This window comes from Camelus dromedarius, chromosome 8 (assembly GCF_036321535.1).
Source record: "Camelus dromedarius isolate mCamDro1 chromosome 8, mCamDro1.pat, whole genome shotgun sequence".
Classification (NCBI taxonomy): domain Eukaryota; kingdom Metazoa; phylum Chordata; class Mammalia; order Artiodactyla; family Camelidae; genus Camelus; species Camelus dromedarius.
This window is the reverse complement of record NC_087443.1, coordinates 22,761,944-22,777,204: the sequence shown is the minus strand read 5'-3', so window position 1 is coordinate 22,777,204 and position 15,261 is coordinate 22,761,944. Positions and strand designations below refer to the sequence as shown.

Genomic DNA, 15,261 nt, shown 5'->3' with positions numbered 1-15,261 from the left:
AGTGGTGAAAAGTTGGAAGTTTTTACTCTAAGATTGGGAACAATACAAAGATGCCCACTCTCACCACTTATTTAAGATGGTATTGGAAGTCCTAGCCACATCAATCAATTAATTAGGCAACTAAAATAAATAAAAGGCATCCACGTTGGAAAGGAAGAATTAAAATTGTCACAATTTGGAGATGACATGATACTATTTATATGCAGAAAACTGCAAAAACTCCACCAAAAAATGTTTAGAACTAATAAATAAATTTGGTAAATTTGCAGGCGACAAAATCAATATACAGAAATCACTTGCATTTCTATACACTAATACAAACTACTAGGAAGAGAAATGAAGAACCCCATTTACAAATATATTAAAAAGAATAAAATATCTCAGAATAAATGTCACCAAGGAGGTAAAAGAACTGTACTCTGGAAACTCGAAGACATTGAGGAAATAAATTGAAGATGACACAGATAGGTGGAAAAATATACTGTGCTCAAGGCTTAGAATAATCAGTATTATTAAAATGCCCATAGTACCCAAAACAAGCAACAGATTTAATGCAATCCCTATCAAAATAGGAATAGCATTTTCCACAGAACTGGAATAAATGATTCTAAAATTTGTATGCGACCACAAAGGACCCCAAATAGCCAAAGCAATCCTGAGAAAGAACAAAACTAGAGGTGTCCACTCCCATACCTGAGACTATACCACAAAGCTGTGGGAATCAAAACAGCATGGCGCTAGCTCAAGAACAGGAACACAAATCAGTGGAACAGAATAGGGAGTCCAGAAATAAACTTGTGCTTACGTGATCAATTAATCTATGACAAGGAGGCAAGAATATGCAATGGGGAAGACAGTTTCTTCAATAAATGGTGTTGGGAAAATTGGACAGCTAAATGCAAAAGAATCAAACTGGACTACTTTCATACACCATATATAAAAATATTTTTAAACGAAAATTTTAATGGAGGTACTGGGGATTGAACCCAGGACCTCGTGCATGCTAATCACATGCTTTACCACTTGAGCTATACCCTCCTCCCCAAGGAGGTAATTAGGTTTATTTATTTAATTTTTGTTTATGTATATAAAAATAAATTCAAAAAGGATTAAAGATTTAAATGTAAGCCCTGAATCCATAAAAATCCTCGAAGAAAACATGGGCAGTAATTTCCTTGACATCAGTCTTAGCAATATTTTTTGACTATGTCTCCTAAGGCAAGGACAATAAATGAAAAATAAACAAATGGGACTACATCAAATTAAAAGCTTTTGCACAGAAAAGGAAACAACCAACAAAACAAAAAGGCAACCTATTGAGTGGGAAAAAAAATCTGCAAATGAAATATCTAATAAGAGGTTGTATCCAAAATATAAAAAGAACTTGTACAACTCAATATAGCAAAATAAACATGGGCAGATGACCTGAATAGACATTTTTCCGAAGAAGACATACAGATGGCCAACAGATGCATGCTTCAGCATCACTAATCATCAGGGAACTGCATATCAAAACCACAATGAGATATCACCTCATGCCTGTTAGAATGGCCATTATCAAAAAGACAAGAAATAACAAGTATTGGAGAGAATGTGGAGAAAAGGGAACCCTTGTGCACTACTGGTGGGGATGCAAATTGGTGAAGCCACTGTGGAAAACAGTATGGGGGCGTCCTCAAAAAATAAATTGAACTGTCGTATGATCCAGCAATTCCACTTCTGGATATTTATCCAAAGTTTGAAAACATAGATTCTACTTTGAAAAGATATGTGGTCCTCAGTGTTCGTTGCAGCATTATTTACAATAGCCAAGATATGGAAGCAACCTAATATAATATAATGTATAATATATGCATATATTTGAATATTACTTATCATTTAAAAAAGAATGAAACCTTGCCATTTGCGGCAACATAGATGGACCTGGAGTGCATTATACTAAGTGAAGTAAGTTTGAGATTAAAAACAAATACCATATGATTTCATTTATATGTGGAATTAAAACACAAAACAAATGAAAAACAAAACAAAATAGAAACAGGCTGATAGACAATAAACTGGTGATTGCCAGAGTGGAAGAGTTTTGAGGGACAAACAAAATAGGAAAATAAGTGAGGTGAGATTAAGAGGTACAAGCTTCTGGAATTTGACACAACATTGTAAAATGACTATAACTCAATACAAAATGTTTAAAAAAAAGAGTAAAAAAAAAAAAAGAGGTGTAAGCTTCCAGCTATAAAATAAATAAATCATGGGGATGTAATGTACATGGAAGGAATGTAGTCAATGATATTGCATCGGCTTTGTATGGTGATGGATGGTAACTGGTCTTATTGCAGTGATCATTTTATAATGTATAAAAATACGGACTCGCTATGTTGCACATGTGAAACTAACATAATATTGTATGTTAATTACAAGTCAACAAAAACAAAGTGCATACGGCTAGGACATGATCTTTTCTTTCTTCTCTCTCTCTCTCCCTTTTCTACTTTTTCCTTTTTGCTTTCATTTACACATTCAAGAAAATTTACTGATCTCTTGCTAGGTCCTAGGGTTACCTAAAGAAGTGTTAAGTAAGTACATATATTAAGTACTATTAACAAGTTTATTTTCCAGGAACTTTTAGACAAAAAACAAGGTGATGTGATTTGGGGCAATTAGGAAAGCCTGCACAGATTGTGTAATTTATGGACTGAGTCTTGAAGAATGATTCAGAGCCTTCCAGGTCAACTGGAATGGGGTGTTGGTTCTAGTGGAGGTAACTTCATTTCCAGAGCAAAGTGAATAGCATATATAGAATCAGGGAGTTGTGAAAGATCATGACTTTCAAACGGCCTCCATCAAGGCAGGACTGCACTCAGTGACCCAGCAGCCCCACGAAGCATGCAGCATTTCTTCAGAGCAGTCATCCAGTCATGTGGAATCCACATCATGCCTGGAAGTTCGTGGATAACACTGAACTATTTTTAAGAGGACAGGATTAGAGTTCAGAGGCTGGTAGGGTCCTTCCTGGAGCCTCTGTTTGTGCATCTTGGTTTACATTGAATTTACGAGTGTAATTTCTCAGGACAGGATGAGGTCTTCCCACTCAAGTGGCTTTTCTGTCCCCTTCTTTTCTCTAAGCAGATATATGCATTTGAACCTATGAACAGACATAGATTTGTGTGTAGCCCTAGAAAACAGTGGGAATGTGGCCAAATGGGGCCCAAATTAGAGAAAGCAGGAAACACCAGGGCTCAAAATGAGTGTAGGCTATTTCCTTTAAAAATGCACAGCTACTGACTTTGGTGACATTTCAGGGAAACTGTGCTCTGAACCGTTTCTTTGGCAGTGGTTTGGGCTGCTCATAATCAGATTATTCTCTTACCCTCGTTGTCATGTGCATGGACCTAAGAAACCACAGCCCACTTACCACCATCACTGTGTGTAACTTATTAAAAATTCTATGCTTTTCAGCTTTTCCAGATTTAACAAAGTTCTAAATTGGTACAGGATTTTTGACTGAGCATATCAGTTGATTGACATTTTTTCCTCCTGTTCTTTTTTTTTCCCAAACATATACACATTTTTTTTTCAATATTTTTGCGGGGGAGGTAATTAGGTTTGTTTGTTTGTTTATTTATTTATTTATTTATTTTAATAGAGGTGCTGGGGACTGAACTCAGGACCTCATGCATGCTAGGCATGCACCCTACCACTGAGCCATACCCTCCTCCTTTGATTGACATTTATAGTTAAATGTTATGTTCTTATTTCATGGTTAAGCCAAGTCCATCACTACACACACAACTTGTTCCTTTTGCATTGGCCTCAGCACACATGTACTCTAGTAGAGTTCTTAGCACTATTACTACACTTTCGTCTCCAACTCACCAAGGTTAACATGACCCTGAGCCCTGCTTCCTGCCTCTGGAAATAAAAATGTGAAACGCATCTAGCAAACCTGCCTCTTAAACAGACTAAATCTATCTGTCCTAACACATTGGATGGGAAGTGGGTTTATAGACATTTTCCAGGTCTTCTAGAGATTGGGTCTTACAAGTTTTGTTTGATGCTGAGCTCAGGTTCTCAACAAGCAGAGGAGGTGGGGGGTCACTGGGATTGTAAAGTAATGCCCACCAAGAAAGGCTACTGGGAAATCCTATGTAAAAGCATTCCAGTCCTAACCAGACTAGTACATGACCTGGAGCAGGTTACTTAACTCTTCCCTGTCTGGGTTGATAAAGTGGGAAGATAATCACATTCTCTTCATCATAGCACTGTTAGGAGAATAAATTTTTAAATAAGGCAAATGCACCATGCCCTTGCACAGTGCTTGGAGAATAGCAAGGACTCTCCAAATGTTAGACATTATTATTTTTGTTTCCTAGCTCGACAACAAAAAAATGCAAAGTTTACAGTCACAGGAAAAACAGAATTCTAACATGTTTCACAATTTCATGCTGCAGGCTTACTGTTCTTTTGACAGTTCTGTCATATTTCCAAGTGTAGTTATGTTTGCCCCTCTGGGTCCCTGGGGTTTTAGGCTAGGATGGGAAGACGGAATCATTCACTTGGTTTCCCCGTCTCCTGACACAGCGCCAATGGCCCAAAGATCATGCTTGGTCTTGTGGATCATGCAATCTGTTCAGTGTTTTACTTTTTCACAAAATGAAATGTTAATGCTTGATAGATCACTTGCATACGGCCTACTAGGTATTTAAGAAAACAGCAATTAAACATGTTGGGATAATTAACAGTGTGCACATGATGAACAATGCTTTGTAGATGCTAGACGTTAATGGAGTAGACGCCAAGTAAGTGTAACCCGCACTTCAGTTAGGATTTCTTTGTTAATTATATTAATTTACAAATGTAAAACCACAATCACATTCATTTAAACAAAATGAGTATTTTAAAAGTTGAAGTAATCCAAGGGGGTCCCCACTCTGAGGACAGACTGTACTGGATTAACCTTCTTTTCTGTCCCCACCAGGGGACAGTGTAATTTAGGACAAGAAATAACCTGATACACTGCAGGCCTGGCCACAGTGGCCGCATCCGGCCCTTTTGCAGGCATAATTGGTTTTCAGGCTAACTCGCCTGCCGGTATCCAGCAGAATGGAACTGTTCTGTAGCTGTAATGCGTACGCTCTGTCCCGGGTCTGAGTCCTGTGTTGACCCCACAGTGCGGATTCTAAATGGAACACATGGAAACGTCAGGTGAGCACACTTTCAGGCCAGTCCCTTGGCTGCCTGGCCCCGAATCACAGACAGAGCAGGTCTGGGGGGACTCTCATGTCCACTCATATTCACAGCAAAATTCCACAAGCCCAGGACCACTCCCAAGATCATCATGGTCTATTTCTGAGGGTAATGACCCAACCACCACAGCAACTGGGGCATCTCTAGTGTCCGCAGAACAACTGACACATGAAACAGCCCCACTGAGGGGCGGCAGCCTGTTCCAGGGAAAGCCTTGGGTTGACCATTTCCACCACTTACTAGCTGGAGGGGTTTGGGTGAGCTGGTGTGCCTCGACGTTGCTGAATGTGTAAAACGGGGTGATACATTATTATCTGCTTCATGGAGTTATTTTGAGGATTGAAATGAGATCATCTCTTGAATGTTAATTATCTTCCCCTTGTTTCAAATGTTTTTAAAACACTCAGTATTCAGGCAGCTGCAGCATAAAAATTTAAATTGAAAGGGAGGGATGGAGGGAGGAAGGAAGGAAAAAAGGAAGGAAGGAGAGGGAGGGAGGGAAGGAGAAAGGAAAGAAGGATGAAAGGAAGGGAGGGAGGGAGGCGAGGAGAGAGGAAGGAAAGAAGGATGAAAGGGAGGGAGGGAAGAGAAACCGAAGCTGTAAGTTCTGGAGTTGACTGCTGCAGGAACTACAGTCACCCGAATAAGAGGCTCTGGTTCTAAGGCTAGAGGTCAGGCTACAAATAAAGCAGGCGACATAAGGGAGGTGAACAGGGCAAGGGATGGTTGGAATCTGGGTTTGACTTCCAGGATATTGTCATGGAAAGAGGCTTATGGCAGGGAGGGAAATTGGCATCAACTGCTCATCGGTATCAAACTTGTCCCTACATCTGATGTTCTACTCACACTCTTTTCACATAGTTGGTGAGGATCAAGGATCTAATTTGAGCTCACGTCTCGGTGTCTGATATCAGAATCCTAGCCATCAAGACCTCCAGCTTCCTGCCTCATCTCCCTTCACTAGTGGGTTCATGTTTAAGGAATGGACTCTCCATTAGACTGGTTCTCAGATCCCCCAGCCCACAACGTGTTCTTGGGTGCCTCCCCCCGCAAGTCATGAGACTCCAGATAGGAGCAATCAGATTGTCACCCTAGGTGAGAAGATGGGAAGTGGAAAGTGACCCTCTCTGGATCTCCACATTCCAGGGCCCCCACACCCAAAGTAGGGCATGTCCTTTTTATATCGTGATGCCTTGTTAGAGCTATAGTTGGCTTTTGGGTCTCCGTCTTTGTATTGAAAGAAATTCTGACTTCAAGCTCAAAATTTAGCATAAATTCCTCTCCTGACCCACCACAAAACATTAATTTGAAATCGTGCATCTCAAAAATGAGTCCTAAAAATGAAGCAAGAGTTCAAGTTTTCATGTTTCCAGGTCTTTGCCCTACTTCTTCCCTGTGCCTCTTCCATGCCCCTTGCACCTTCTTATCATCCCAACCTGGTTAATTATTAATTATTCAACATAATCCCAATAATTGCCTCCTCCAAGAAGCCTTCCCTGCTTACACCATCCCCCTTAATATGTGGTATGAGTCTTCCCTTCTGGGGCTTCCGTTATCATCATCGCACTGAGCATCACATGTCTCTTTGAGCCTCTGCACCCCTTGGTATACCAAGTACCTCTAGGTGGACATTGGGTCTTGATCTGTGCACCCTAATACATATCCATGCCCAGAACTGAACAGGTTCACCCCCCCAAAGTTGTTCAATCTGGTCACGATGTTAAGGTTTCATTGACTCCATACATGGCTTCATCAGTCCAGACAAGAAACTGTTGGAGGAATCCCAGCTCATCCCCATTAGGATGGACACAGATGAAACAAACTCATTAACATATCCCAGGCACACTTTCTGGAAAGAGGATGAGATCTATTCAGAGCAGGCAGTTTAACCCAAATCCCTTCACTAAGTTCATCAGTAGCCACAGGGACTCGGGGCAGGGAAGGCCAGCGATTGCCCCATAATTTTATCAATGCAAGAGCTGATCTTGGCAGTTCATACCAAAGGAGCAACCTGTTCGTCGACGGTCTTTTGTTTGGAGCTCATTACAGTTCAGTCTGAAAGTGAAATTTCCCTGTCGTTCCTGTCCTCTGTCCCTCGGCATTTTGCCCTGCTCTGGAGCAGCACTTCTCAAGTTCTCACGTATCTCAGGTCACTCCGAGATGCTGCTAAATGCTGATTCTGATTCAGGAGTTCTAGGATGACAGGACCCGAGAGTCGGAGATTCCAACAGGCTCCCCGGTTAAGCGCTGCTACCGCTGGTCCAGGGAACGCACTTTGAATTGCAAGCGTTTAGAGATGTAATTTTCAGCCTCGGCTGTGCATTCAAATCACCGGGAAAGTTTTATTAAAATGCTAGTTTCCAAGCCCCACCTCAGACCATTTAAATCAGTGTGTGGATGAAGTCTGGGAATGGTATTTTGTGAAATCTCCTCTGGAGATTTCATTGAAAGTCAAGGTTGAGAACCACTGGACTAGATCAGTGGTTCCCAGAGTGTAGCCACCGGAACAGCAGCATTAGCATCACCTGGGAACTTGTTAGAAATGCACATTCTCAGTGAATAGATAAACACATTGCGGTGTATCCAATGCATAAAGTATTATTCAGCAACAAAAAAGGAACAAGGTACTGATACATGAATGGACCCCATAAACATCACACAAAGTGAAATCAGGTAGATGCAAAAGATCACATATTCTATGATTCCAGATCGGCCAAGGATACAGACAGAAGTAGATTAATGCTTGCCGGTGGGTGGGGAGGACGGGAATCGAGAATGACAGCAGACTGGCACAAAGGGTCTTCCTGGAGTGATGGGGACGTTCTAAAACTAGACAGTGGTGATGTTTGTACAAGTAGGTCAAGTTATTAAAAATCGTTGAATGGCACACTTGAAATGGTTGAATTTTATGGCATGCAAAGTATATTTCAATGAAGCTACTCAGATGAAAAAAAAAAAAAAAAGCAAATTCTCTGGCCATCCCCCTGACCTACAAAATTGAGGACTCCACAGTAGGGCTCAAAAATGTGGTAACTCTGAGGCAGACTCCCACTTGAGAGCCCCTAGTCGCTGGTAGAAGGGTCTTGAGAGCTGCCAGCTGGTAGGATAGGGGACCTGGTAGGAGTTTTAGGGTAGAATCTCCAGGAAACTGCTCTGCGGAATTGCAAAAATGGAAGTGAAACAGTATTCCCGAAACTGTGGAATGAAAAACTTGGTCACTGGAGGGAAAAGCCTGTGTTCCATATCTCAGCTGCGCTTCTTATGGCTGTGTGAACCTTTGAAAATTATTTGCCTTTTTTTTTCAGTCCTGGTCCCCGGATATGTAAATGGGAATAAAATATATACCCATTCGGGTTGATGTGTAGATAAAAGCAGAGAGCAAACATGAAAGCCCTGTGGAGTAAGAGACTCCTATTCGGCACTGGTACGATATATACTGAGGGAAATAACAGTTGCGGGTCCATTTTTTGTTCGTATAAACCTCTATCATCCAGCCTCTTCTGAGAAGCTCATCCTGGAATTTTCTATTGCTTTGGGGAAGCTTTGTGCTGCTATATTTAGAAGGTTATTATTCCAGTAAATGCATATGCTTCTGGATTCTTTCTTGCCTCTGGGGCACATATATATAAAACTTGGGGAAAAAAAGCTTCACAATGCCCTGGATTCTGTTTTATTCTCTTTGTCATCACTAAAGCAGAAATAGCGTTTTTACCGGGGAAACTGGCACCCTGAAAGACGTCCCATCCTTATGTTGGGACCAAGGAATTACTCTTTGCACTCCCTGACCTAGTAAGTGGCCCCGACGTTGCAAGAGAAGACTGCGTGCTTGTTCCCCCAAACTGTCCCTTAGGAGCGCTCAGAGAGTCTCAGTTTAGCCCCAGTGACACAAAAAGAAGCAAATAGAAATAGTCTTCAGTGGGATGTGTTTTAGGGTGACATATAGCACTTTATAGCAATTGGAGCTCATGTCAAGGCATAATCAACTAATCGTTGGTAATCATTGGTAATTCAGATGTGAATCAAGCTAATTTCCAGACACACAGCCTTTCAGACAGTCCCATCAATTGCTGGCATAGATGTTTATGATGCGTAGCCTTTGAACCAAGGGAAGAAAGCAAAGAGCTGTTCTCTGGGACAGTCAGGCGAATCCTCAGTCATCTTCCGCTTCCCCTGTGCTCTTTAACCCGCCCACCGTAAGAGCCACTGTCTTCTTTCCCGAAACCCTGTCACATCCTTTAAAGGCAGTCATTTCAACTGGTTTTATCTTTCCGTTGCTCAGTTAATGCAATGCATAGTTAGTGATTCGAATAGAAGGGCTTCATCCCAGCTAATGTAATTTGTCTGCCATCTACATCCCATTGCAGATCTCTTTAAGGAAGTGTCTCTGTCTTGTCCACTGATGTGTCCCGCCCAGAGAATACTGCCTATCACAGCAGAGGTCTATGCATTGAACACGTTCTGTTAACAGTTAGCATCCACACTTCTCCCATGAAGGGCGCATTATTATTTGGAATTTATCAGGAAGGACGTGGAAGAGCTGCATGAACGTGCATTCCAAACGCCAAAGCTCACACTCTGCAGTTGGTGCCTTTCATCTCCATCCCGCACTTACACCTAGGAATGGGCAGCAAGTTTGATGCGCCGGAACCTGGCCGTCCAGTTGAGCTCTCCGTCTCTGGGTTATCAGGGCCAGTAGAGGCTTATAAGCCTTACATGTCCGCGCAGTGACAAGGGAATAAGTCCACGCTCCCTGCTTGCTGTTTTCTGAGGCAGCCCTGATTGTTTGAGCCAAATCCATCTCTGTCGAAACCTCTGAGTCCAGTTCTGCCCATAAGCTCTTTAAACAGCTCGCTCATCCTGTCTATAACAGTAAAAATCCGTGGTACAACAAACGAGGAATTGCTTGAAATTCCAATTAAGCCAAGTCTTACCAAGGCCTTTTCCATTATCTCAGTAAGCTGCTTCCTACGTTAAAAGGCTCCCCTTAATTAATTCTTCTCGCTGGTCTGTGGACATGCAATGCTTTTTATGACCTGCAAATTCAAAAGCCAGAAAATAAAGTGTAGATAAGCCGTGCGCTGAGCTCCTGTCACCACATCAGTGTGGTGTCGTGTCTCCCTGTAGCTGGTCGTGGCTGTTTCTCACATCTCAAAACAGAAAGCACCTCTCAAGAGAGGGATGGGAGAGGCTCAGTAAACGGCTCTCTGGGGTCTTCTAGGGGGCCTCCTGGACGGCTGCGTCATGCCCTCTTCTATCTGGGAAGCGGAAACAGGAGAGCAATGGCACTTTCCCCCATTTCTTGCCCAGCAGTGAATGCACATGGGGGAGGTTGCTGCATGAATAAATGCCCGGTGGTGACAATTTTCGCATGCTGGGTTTGGACATCTTAACCATCAGGTGCCCACCTGCCAGGGCATCTGTCAGGTAGAGCCCACCTTACAGTGCTAGACTTCTTGTCTTGCGACTGCTCTGCTCGGCAGTCTCGCAGTGATCCTGGCTATCTTAGTTGCAGAGGTCTGATCTCCTTCCAGTGAAATCCACAATAGGGATAGTGGGGTGGTGAACCTTCCGCCCAGCTTACCCCTGTCTTGTTCAAGGCCGTGTTAGCGTCTGAGAAAGTGGAATGACCCTCAGAGGGCATAGAGCACTTTTCGTGGTTCTACGTGGATTTAAGTGTCTCTGCACCTGATGTTTTGTTTTTTTTTTTTTCTCTCTTCACTGCTGAGTTCATCTTAACACAGGCTTGTGTTCTTTTAACTAAATACCCCAGGATGTACTACCAATCTCTGGGTTGAAAAAAATAATTCTTTTCAAACTTTGTGATGTTTCTCTTCCATGTACATGTTGCCCTAGTGCTAGATTTGCTCAAACTTTAGTCTTCTAGGTGAGAACTGAAGTCCCTTTAATCTAGACACTTTATCTGGGCAGAGAAGCCAAAGTCAGTAGTCTTGGATTTGTAGTTAAAACAGAATCCCTGGGGACCAGGGTCTGGCTGCCTACAATGTCAAAAAGTGATGGTGGGGCTGGAGGAGAAGAAAAAGGCATCTCCATCAAGTCTGACCACGTGTTTAGATTTCAGCAATGCCAGGGGAAAGCTTTCATAAAATTGGCACCACACCCACAGATATATTTATTTCCCCCACAGTGTCTATTTCTTCCTTTGTGACTCCGGTAATGGGCTATGAGAAGCAAGGTCCTCACCTCAGTGTTTCATCACTCACCAAGCAGTATGAGTGGGTGACTGAAGATAAGGTTGAATCGTCATTGTGACATCTGTTTCTCCTGAGAGTGCAGAAGGACAGCCTTGATTTTGATGAAGAAGACAGTCTGGAAGTCTTTCTAATTGCTTTCTTTGGAAGGGAGAAAAGGAACAACTCTAGCAGATGAAGTGAGATGGCTTCTGGGAATAATATTTGCCTCCCCAGATTATGCCTGATTTATGGTTTTGCATCACAGAGTGCTAGGGCTCTACCTCCACCTCTCTATGAAAGCCTTTCTCTCCATCCCCACGGATATATTGTTTTAAGTCAAGCAAGCGTCTTTTCTCATAAGGACTATTACAGCAGCCTCCTGTTTCAACCACTGCCCTCCCGGCTCCATGAGATACTGTGAACAATTTTTCTAAAAGACAAAACTGATCGCGACAGCCACTGAAGGAAACTCTACCATGGTTCCCCATCTCCCTGTTCAGGATGAAGGCTATTTGCACCCACGTGACAGCACAGGGAGGGCTAATGACACACTACTCAGCATGAGGTAAGCATCCACCGAGCTGGCCACTGATCCGTGGCTGCTCCCCAGCCCTTCTCTTACCCCTCTAGTCTATGACGTCTCCTTAGTACGTTTTGGCTTCCTCAGCATCCGTGTGGTTTCTGATTCCTAGCCTGTTCTTAGTAGATGCTTTGAATGAGCTCATCTATTCCAACAATTCAATGTACTGAAAATACAGCCATGAACCAAAGAGAGCTCACAGCCCTCATGGCGTTGATGTAGGCAATGAGGGAGGGCAGTTTCATGTAAGGTATCCAGGGTGGCCTTCCTGTTAAACAGAGACCTGAAAAAAGTGGGGAAATGAGCCTTACGGGTCTCTGGTGAAGGAGCACGGCAGGCAGAGGGAGGAGCCGGCGCCTCGCCTCAGCTGAAGCCGTGCTCGCAGGGTTCTGGCTATCTTGAGGGATGGATGTGGCTGGCGTGGAGGAGCGGTGGAGAGAGAAGGATGCGAAGGAATGCGAGAGCATAGGAAGCATGGGGACAGGTGCAAGGTGTTTGGGTTTTGTTCTCAATAAGATGGAAAACCATTGGAAGATTTTAAACAGAGAAGTAACGCAAGCTGACAGGTTTTCAGAGGACTGTGCAGGGTGCTATAAGGAGATAAAGCAGACTGAAAGGGGAGAAGGACGGGGAAGGGGAGAGCAAGGGGGAGATGACAGGCTGAAGGTGGTCACTGTGTAGGCGGTAAGTCATTGGATTCTGAGGTAAAGTCAGCTGGATTTGCCTGTCCATTGAATGAGTGGTGTAGGAAAAGATGAGTTAGGAGACAAGCGAGAATGGCTCCCAACTCTTGGCCTGATAACTGCAATAGTGGAATGACCTCTCATACTAGAACCTTTCCTCTTTTCTCCTGCAGTCAGGAATCGCATTATCTACTATCACATCTTATTTCCGTTGCTACCTGACGTTGTGCATGTTGTTGACCGAAGACTGGGGTGAGCCAGATGCTGTGTTACTCCCAAATCTTCCTGTCAAGTTAGAATAAAAACTACACCCTTTGTCCTGGCCTAAGTCCCCCGCCACGTTGCATCTCACTCAGCCACCCTCGTCTCCTTCTCCTCCTTGTAACATGTCTAACCGCTGCCTCCTCGACGCCTGACACCTGCTGTTCCCTTGACCTCCATACCTTTCCCTCAATACCTTGATTTAATCTCCTCTTGCAGGTTTCATTTCTACTGCTGCCTCCTCAGAGAAGCACAGCTACCCTGATGACTTTATCAGGAGGAGGACCCAGTCACTTCCACCTGGACCTTTACAGCTCCTCTGCACACCTGTGATTAATTGCGTTACTCATTTATTAGTTCATTTGTTTACTGGCTACTCCCCACTGAAGTGGACAAAGAGGGGACCTGCCTTGCTAAGGGCTGTATCATTAATTTCCATAACATCTGGCACCCAGTAGACGTGCCATGACCAGAGGGTGAGTGGGAGACAATTACAAATGTAACTGTAAGTGCCAAAGACGTATGAAAAAGCAAAAATGTACCCATGTCTCCAAATTTGCTGATATAATTTTGGTGCAGATCCCTTGGAAATCCTTCTTACAATGATGCTTTTCTCACAAAGATGAAGACATACTATATATGATGTTTTGTAATTAAAACAAATAGAATTAGGTTGTGAACACCATTATCCGATGAACCATATGCTGGTAATAATATAGTAGTAATTGTTTATTTCTATTGATGTACACGTCACATTTTGTACATTGCACGTTAATAGTATTCTTAATGGTGGCCTTGTGTTGTATTACATTGGTGCATCATAATTTAAAGTACAGGTAGTCTATTTTCGATGTTTACTCTCTGCTCCCACAATTTTGGAATTTATAACAATATTTCATGAACAAACTTACCTAAGCGCACATTTCTAGATTTTACCTAGCATATATACCTAAAAGTATGTGTATAATAACTGGAATATTTTGTATTGGATTTTTACTTATGAAAGTAACTATTTGCAAGTGATTTTTTTATCTTAAGATTAAAGACATAGACTTTTTGCCCATCTTACGTGTTGTCTTCAGCTTTCTGCTTACTTCTCTAATGGTTTATAGCGAGTTTCTTCCTATACAACTTTTCTACCTATATTTAGCAAAATTTATTAATGATATTCTTCATGAATCCTGCCTTTGATGTTATTCTTTGAGGGTTTCCCTAGTTTCATAGTTAACGTATATTTGCCATTGTTTAATTGTATTTACACTTTTATTTATCACTTTACTCATAATCCATCAGAAAATTTTTTGGTGTATGTTGTGAAGTGAGCATCTAAACTTGTCTGTAGTGGTATACCAGCTGCTTAATTTTAAAAATAAGCAATCTTTTCCCCTAGTGACTAAAAAGTATCTCTTTATCGTATACATTATCCAGATACTTTGTTGAGTGTCTTTGGGTTTTTGTTGATTGCTTGTTATTGTCTTTTCTTATTTTACTACATATTTTATATTATTTTATGATCTCCAAATAAAATATAATATATGATAATTCAAGTCTGCGACTTTGGGAAAGTTATTGAATCAGTATTCTTATTTGTGGAATGAAAATAATTATATCTACCTCATACTCTAGTTATGAGAATTACTTTATATAATGCATATAAAGTGTTTATTTTCTTCAGTAAAAATTTATGGCTTTGCCCAAAAGAATTCTGCAGACTACTTACTAGAATTTTTATAATACATCTGATACTGGAAAGGGTTTTTTTTTTTTGTCTCTTACAAATGGTTACTTCTGAACTATAGGATAAACGTTCAAAGGTGATTATATGTAAACTAGCTTCCTTAGATTATTTCCCTCATGCAAATTTGGGGACTAAATTCTTTTGACTTGCAACAGAATCAGTTGTCTGTGCCTCTTCCATTTTCCTTTCGGTATGTGGGTCATATTTATTTTTCTTGGCCACTTGGACTGGCCGTAGCAATGTTAATAACTGCGGTGCACCTGAGACCCTTTGGGGCTCCTGGGGCAAGGTCACTCGTTCATCACTTCAACATAATAACGGCTGTTGACTTCATATGGAGGGCTGATTCTCATCTTCCTAGTGGTCTACATTAAAATGGTACATTTGATGCAAGTCTTCATCAAATACCTTTTCTGCTTATCTTTCTGATAATCATATTGGCCCTTTTTTTCCCTCTATTAATTGCATATTAGGTTTCCCCAAATTTTAAAACTCCTTTGCCTGGCAGCAGCGAGGCGGTTATTGGGATTAACACTTGCATGTCTGTAGTATATCTGCAAA

The 15,261-nt window shown here is 41.9% G+C and overlaps 1 long non-coding RNA gene across 2 annotated transcripts in view; it reads left to right on the top strand.

Annotated features, from left to right (window-relative positions):
- Positions 1–13,991, top strand: part of LOC135321865 (uncharacterized) — a 143,450-nt gene extending 129,459 nt beyond the window's left edge. For both annotated transcript variants that reach the window (XR_010382044.1, XR_010382043.1), the window contains 2 exons: positions 11,393–12,003; positions 13,182–13,991. This is a non-coding gene — a long non-coding RNA (uncharacterized LOC135321865). The remainder of the gene's footprint in view (positions 1–11,392; positions 12,004–13,181) is intronic.
- The last annotated feature ends 1,270 nt before the right edge of the window (positions 13,992–15,261 follow it).